The sequence below is a fragment of the Hibiscus syriacus genome, unplaced genomic scaffold (genome assembly GCF_006381635.1).
Source record: "Hibiscus syriacus cultivar Baekdansim isolate YM2019G1 unplaced genomic scaffold, ASM638163v2 tig00005406_pilon, whole genome shotgun sequence".
NCBI classification, from domain to species: Eukaryota; Viridiplantae; Streptophyta; class Magnoliopsida; order Malvales; family Malvaceae; genus Hibiscus; species Hibiscus syriacus.
This window is the reverse complement of record NW_024062056.1, coordinates 3,553,082-3,561,049: the sequence shown is the minus strand read 5'-3', so window position 1 is coordinate 3,561,049 and position 7,968 is coordinate 3,553,082.

Sequence of the window (7,968 nt, the reverse complement as noted above, 5' to 3'; positions counted from 1 at the left end):
GTCGATAGAGTAGAGATGAATCAGGGAGTGAAAGCTATGAAGAGAATATCGAACACCCGATTTCGTCTGATAATGCTAGTGCACCAACACCTCAAGGTATGCATGTCCTAGAGTTTGGAGTATTCATAAAAGCTCTCGATGCTATCTTGACAAGATTCCAACCTCCACCGCCTCCCTCTGCTCCTCCAATACCAAAAATACTAATTCTGAAGGAGTTAAGAAGTTTGGGAGCTCCTGAGTTTAGTGGAGAAGAAGGTGAAGGTCCTATAGCGGCGAACTTATGGTTAAACGATATGATGATGATGTTGGAAAGTCTACAATGCTCTGAATCATGAAAAATAGCGTGGAGTTGTATCATTACTCAGAGGTTCGGCTCGGGTATGGTCGACAAACACGACGATTTATGCGTCACCCGAGCAAGTGAACTGACAATTCTTCTAAGAGGAGTTCAAGAATAAGTATATCGAGGAGCAGTTTATGAGATCAACGCTGTTGAAGTTTCTTAGCTTGAAACAAGGTGATCAAGCAGTGCATGAGTATGAGATTGAATACAATAAGCTCAGTCGTTATGCTACAGAGGTTGTTCCTAATGATAAAGCTCGTTGAGATTGGTTTATTGAGGGTCTGAGGCCTACTCTAAAAGAGATGATGTTGGTCTAGTAAGTAAGAAGTGATAAATAGAGCAAATACAATTGAAAAAGCTCAAGAATAGACACTATCTGCAGAATAGAGTATGTAGATGGGAAAAAAGGGTTGGGATATCTTCATCTACACATTATGCTAAGAGAGGCAAGGGATCAAGTTCCCAATATACTGATATAACGGATGTTGTTGCAGTTGCACAGAAGTCTAAGTAGTCACATTCTTTTATTGCGAGCTCGGGTAGAGCTTTTGGAGAAAAAGATAACCCTTGTCAGACATGTGGTAAATTTCATCGGGCAGTATGTAGATTGCTCTCTAGAACTTGCTTTAATTGTGGAGGAACCGATCATTATGCTCGGAGCTGTCCGTAGAGATCAATGGATAGATAAGTACAATCTGAGATATCAGTAGCAACACCTAGTAGAAGCAGAGAAAAAGGAAAATCAAGCAGTCAAACTGAGGCTAGTTAAAGACAAGAGACTCGGGGAGTGGCCCAAATTTATAATATAAAGACAAATATAGATCGGTAGGGTCCGGAGATCATAACAATTACATTTTACCTTTTTGATAAGCCTATTTTTGTTCTAGTTGATCCTGGTTCTACGCACTCGTTTATTACTACAAAGTTGGTTAGAACTATAGGAATTTCTTTAAAACCCATTGTTATTGAAATGATAGCAGTAAACCCTATGGGTGATAGTGCAAGTGTAACTCAGGTATGTAGAAAATGTCTGATTAAGATACAATGAGTGGTGTTCTAGGCCAATTTGATGGAATTGCACTTCGAATAATTTAAAATTATCCTGGGTATGGATTGGTTGTCGTCACATTATGGATAGGTCGATTTTCACAAGAAACATTTGTTACTAAAGGATACCGAAGGTTTCAAAATCGTAGTGATTGACGAAAAAGCGAAATTTCTCTAATGTGATATCAGCCATGACCGCCAAAAAAATGATGTTAAAAAGAATGCATAGCTTTTCTAGCTAATGTAATAGACACTAGAGATCCAGAGGTAAGATTGCAGGATATTCCCACAGTTAAGGAGTTTTCTGAGGTTTTTCCGGAATAGTTACCGGGTTTGCCACCAAATCGTGAGGTAGAATTCAAAATTGAGGTTTACCCGGGTACTGAACCTATTTCAATGGCTCCGTATAGAATGGCTCCAATGGAGTTGCGGGAATTAAAAGCACAGTTGTAAAAGGTGCTTGATAAATGATTTATTAGACCCAGTGTTTCTCCTTGGGGCGCACCCGTGTTATTTGTGAAAAAGAAGGACGGGTCTATGCGGTTATGTATTGACTATCGTTAGTTGAATAAAGTAACGATAAAGAACAAGTATCCTCTTCCGAGGATAGATAACCTATTTGATCAACTGAAAGGTGCAACAATGTTCTCTAAGATAGATTTGAGGTCGGGGTACCATCAACTAAAGATCAAAAGGGAAGATATTTCCAAAATAGCTTTTCAGACTCGGTATGGATACTATGAATTTGTGGTAATGCTCTTTGGATTAACAAATACCCCTGAAGAATTTACAGATTTAATAAACAGAGTGTTTCAATCGTATTTGGATCAGTTTGTGGTAGTGTTTATAGATGATATCTTGGTATATTCCAATTCAAGGGAGGAACATGATGCTCATCTTCGAGTGGTTCTTCAGACACTACGTGATAAGAAGTTGTATGTGAAATTGTCCAAATGCGAATTTCGGCTAGCTAAGATTGCTTTCCTTGGTCGATCCCAAAAAGATTCAAGTGATAGTGGATTGGCTACCCCTAATGAATATTTCTGTCATTCGGAGTTTCTTAGGGCTCGCTGGTTATTATAGGCGATTTGTGAAAAAAATGTCAATGATAGCTCTGCCGCTAACTAGATTGTTACGAAAGGATGTTCTTTTGTTTGGACAGAAATATGTCAAGAAAGTTTTGAAATGTTAAAGAGAATAGTAACGGAGGCTCTCGTTCTTGTGTAACATGATTTGGAATTGGCAGTTGTGGTGTTTGCTTTAAAATTTTGTCGCCATTATTTGTACGGTGAGCGTTGCAATGTTTACACGGATCACAAAAGTCTTAAATATTTGTTGACTCATAAAGAGTTGAATTTGAGGAAAAACAGATGGATTGAGCTCTTAAAAGATTATGATTTGGTTATTGACTATCATCCGGGAAGGGCTAATATTGTAGCAGATGCGCTCAGTAAAAAAACTTTTGTTACTTTAAGGGCTTTAAATGTGCGTATGTCTTTAAAAGAAGATGGGGCTTTGATTGTTGAATTAAGGTTAAAGATGATGTTGTTGGATCGGGTACAAGAGTTGTAAGGTCGAGACAAGAAATGTTTGATGAGATTGGCGTAAGTCAAAAAAGTAGAAACCAAAGATTTCAAAAGAAGTGATAATGGATGTTTATATCACCGTGGAAGGCTTTGCATTCCCGATGTTGATAAATTAAAAAATGACATTCTTTGCGAAGTACATTATAACCCTTTGATGATGCACACGGGCGGTAATAAAAAATGAATCAGGATTTGAAGAGTCGTTATTGGTGGCATGATATGAAAAGAGCTATAACGAAGTTTGTTGCAAGATGTTTGACTTGTCAGCAAGTAAAAGCTTAACATCAAATGCCTTCTGGATTGCTACAACCAATATTCATTCCTGAATGGAAGTAGGAGCGAGTTACAATGGATTTTGTTTTTGGGCTACCTTTTTCAATGGGTAAAAAGGGTTCGATATGTTCGATATGGGTAATAGTAGACAGATTGATCAAGACGACTCATTTTATTCTTGTTCGAGTGGATTACTCATTGGTTAAGTTTACGGAGTTGTATATAAAAGAGATATTTAGACTGCATGGAGTGCCAATATCAATAGTGTCCGATCGAGACCCAAGGTTTACTTCAAGATTCTGGAAGTCTTTACATGAGTCATTGGGTACTCGATTGAATTTTAGTATCGATTTTCATTAGCAGGCAGATGGACAGTCAGAAAGAGACATTCAGATCTTAGAGGATATGCTAAAGGCATGTGTGATTGAGTTTAAGGGATCATGGGAAAGGTATTTGCCTTTAGCGGAATTCACTTATAATAACAGTTATCAATCCAGAATTAGGATTGCACTGTATGAATCTCTATATTGAAGAAATTATAGGACACCATTGAATTGGTTTGAATTGAAAGATCGGGATATGGTTGGCCCAGATTTGATGACAGATATGGAGGATAAAGTGAAGATTATTCAGAGCAATCTAAAGATAGCCTCAGATCGATAGAAGTCCTATGCCGATTTGAAAAGAAAAGAAATAGAATACCAAGAAAGAGACAAGGTATTTTTGAAAGTATCACCTTGGAAGAAGGTATTATGTTGTAGGCGGAAAGAAAAGCTGAGTCCGAGGTTTATTGGGCATTATGAGATATTAAAAATGGTTGGACCCGTAGCCTATCAGTTAGCTTTGCCTCTGGACATGGACAAGATCCACAATGTTTTCCACGTATCGATGCTTAGAAGGTACATATCAGATACATCTCATGTTATCAACCCTGAAGAAATAGAGATCCGACCAGATTTGACTTAGGAGGAAGAACCAGTACGAATCTTGGCTATGGAAAACAAAGAATTGCATAACAAAAGGATTTCGTTGGTTAAAGTGCTTTGGCAGAATCATAAGGTAGAAGAGGTTACCTGGGAAAAAGATGAGGATATGAAAAAGTAGTTTCCCCATCTCTTCGGTTCAGGTACTTCTTTAAATTCGAGGATGAATTTTATAAAGGGGGAGAATTGTAATACCCCAATTTCCGAATTAGAGCCTTTATTGGAAGGATTTAAAAATATGAGGATTTATTCGATTAAATGATAAAATATGAGAATTAGTAGGATTAATAGTTAGACTAAATTGTGACAATGGATTATTAAAATGGTATTTTAGTCCTTTGTATGAAAGGGGATTTAAAAATGTATTTTAAAAAGGTATTAAAGAAATGGGAAAAAGGGAGTTAGGTTACCACAAAAGCTTTACTTCTTTCCTTCTTTTTTCCCCGTAGAAAGCTCTTCTCCATAGTTCAAAGGTAAGTTTTCATATGGATGGTTTATCCTTTCGTTTTTGGTTGGTTATTGAAGCTTTGAGGATGATAAAAGCTTAAAGATGGATTAAATGAGATTAAAACTATGAAATAGATGATATATTTGAGATTTTAGAAAATTGATTTTTAAATGATATGTTAGTATGTTGGTGTTTATTGATGATTGTCAGTAGTTTTGACTTGTCAAAGTAGTAAATAAGATATTAGAAGCATTAGATGAGTTTAAAAACAAGTTAGAAAAAGTGATGTGATTCTTAGAATGAAATGATATTGAAGGATGTTATATGTTTTAAGTAGCTAAGTGAAGGAAAATTAGTATGGATAAGTAGAGAAGAGTTACATAGTATTGTTGGGGGGAAAACCTGAGGAAAATTGACCAGATTAAGGTGTATCTCGGGTTGAAAACTGGAAATTATGGGCACGAGTATCGGTATTGATATAACAGTACAAATACTATAGGATAAAATGAGATGAATATGCTGAGTAGTATCGATACTAATTCAATCAGTATCGATACCTAAGGGGGAGTAGCGATATCTATGGTAAGGTATCGATACCATTCAAAAACAGAATACAAAAATGGTATCAATACCATAGCATAGTATCGGTACCATAGAATGGTAGTATCGATACGTTGGTATGGGTATCGATACTGAGGGACCAGAAATGGTGAGATAGGCTGATAATGTTGAAGAAAGGTTAAGAATATGTTCTTGTGATTAATGTTTAAATATAATTGTTAGGGAATACACTAACAATTGATATTGTACATGTATTTAATGGATGCTTGTTTAGATCGAAGTCAAACCCCAAAACAAGCAAAACAAAGGGAAAAGGCAAAGTACCGGAGTAAGTAGCTTTGCATTTTGGATACCGTAGCGAAGATAGTGAGGTGAGTGCATTTAATTGTGTAACTATATGATGTACTAATCACATAAGTATAACTGTTAAAAATGTATGTGGTGATTACCAAATAGGCACTAAGAGTGTATCTCACGGAATTCATCCTAAGTGGATGAATAACCGTTTCGGCACTAAATGTGCATTTAACGGAATTCATCCTATGTGGATGAATAACCGTTTCGGCACTAAGTGTGCATTTCGCATAATTCATCCTATGTGGATGAATAACTATTTCGGCACTAAGTGTGCATTTCATTGAATTCATCCTATGAGATGAATAATCGTTTCGGCACTAAGTGTGCATTTCACGGAATTCATCCTATGTGGATGAATAACCGTTTCGGCACTAAGCGTGTATTTCACAGAATTCATCCTATGTGGATGAATAATCATTTCGGCACTGAGTGTGCATTTCACGGAGTTCATCCTTTGTGGATAAATAATCGTTTCTGTACTAAGTGTGCATTTCACGGAATTCATCCTATGTAGATGAATAACCTGTTTCGACACTGTAGGGGCAAAACACGAAATTCATAATATGTTTATGAATGACCGTATCGGCACTAGGGGTGCATTACATAGAAATGATAATGAATATTAATATTGAATTGATAGTTCATTGATAAAGAATAATGATAAATATATATATGTTGATTTCATTGTATGAATAGTTTTTGCCTCACTAAGTAATATTTAACGTGTGTTTATATCACGCGTTGGTTGGATACAAGCTGAGTAAGGAGATCATTAGACATCCAAGCCAGAGTCACCTCATCAGTTTCCGTATGACATACCTGTCTACTTTTGATATATTTTAGTTGGCATGTAATAGGGTTTAGTAGAAATGCTCTGAATAGTAAATTAGATTAAAATGTTGTAAAATGGTGTGGTGTTTGAACATCTATTTTTGTATGTATATTAAAGTTAATGTATGTTTTATTATAAGTAAATTAGATGTTTTATAAAACGAAATAAAATTTTACGGATTTTGAATTAGGAACAGTAATAATAGTGATGTGACATCCATATCTCGTATACGAAATGGTATACCGGAGATGGGTGTTACATTGTAGGTACTCTGTTGTTCCTAATTAATTGTGGATTTAAATGAGAGGAGGAATCGATTGAATCAAAGCATAAATTGTCTGATTTGGAGTAGCAATATGGCGATGGCAGCAAGCAAATTCCATTTTGTCACGCATGAATACCGTTTAATTAACGGGCACACATTAGCATAGCCTTTGGGTGGCCCGCGCACGATAGCATTACCTTAGACCTTTTTTATTTTTGCGCCTGCGCCCAAACTAATCCCCCAAAACCCAACATTTTTCCTTTGACCCGCTGCCAAACCCAACCAATGGTACCCAATCTTTTTATGCGTGAACCCCAACCTATCTCACCACTTTTGAAATTCAAAACTACTACAATTTTTATTTTATCCCTTTCCCCCATAATTGGCCTAAACCCCTTACCAATTAAATCCTTTTCATTTTAAAACCTATACATGCCCATTAAAATTCCCCAAACTTTTCCCATATTCTTAATTTTTGTTTCTTTCGGTCGTACCCTTTCTCCCTTTTTCATCGATCACCGTCACCAAACCATCATCCGTTGACGGTTCCCTAATGTTGCATCAACGCTCTGCTCATTTTTCGATAGTCGTCTGTCTATTTACGCTCATCTCTCTAAGATTTTTCGATAGTTCTGAATCCCTTCCTCCAATGAAGCCCATGCCCGAGCCTACCCATACACAGCGTCCTGGTGCCTAGCGCGCGCTGCAGCCGCGCGTTCCTTCTCTACCACCCGAGCTAACCATGTCACATTGGAGTCTTCCGACGCCACCTTGTCCGACTTCATAGCATTCATGCACGGTTCTATCGGTCCACCAAACCATGACAAAACCTCCATTTATCATTAGCCACCGAAACTTTCCAAACAGAAACATTGCGTTCTCATTCCCGCATACTCTTGCGCGCTGCGCCATCGTATTTTAATCGTTCGACATCCCCCAAACAACACGAGATAAATTCTCAACCCGTTGTGATTGAGCCATTACTAATGTGTCACCCTATTTTTAGTTTTTCAGAGGATTTCTAAAGCGATTTCCCTGTCGAAGCACCACCGTCACCTGCTGTCCAACATGCCTCCCATTCTTCGGGGATCAGGCTTCATCGTCAAGCAAGTCGCGCAGCCAATACTCAACTTTTCCAACCTTCACCGCGAGCTCGAGTGATATCCTAACCCCGAAGAAGATGCAACCAAACACGTTTATTCATCTGAGCGTTTTTACCATGGCCGTACATAATTCCTATTGAGGAGGTCCTTCAGGATTAATAGGAATTCGA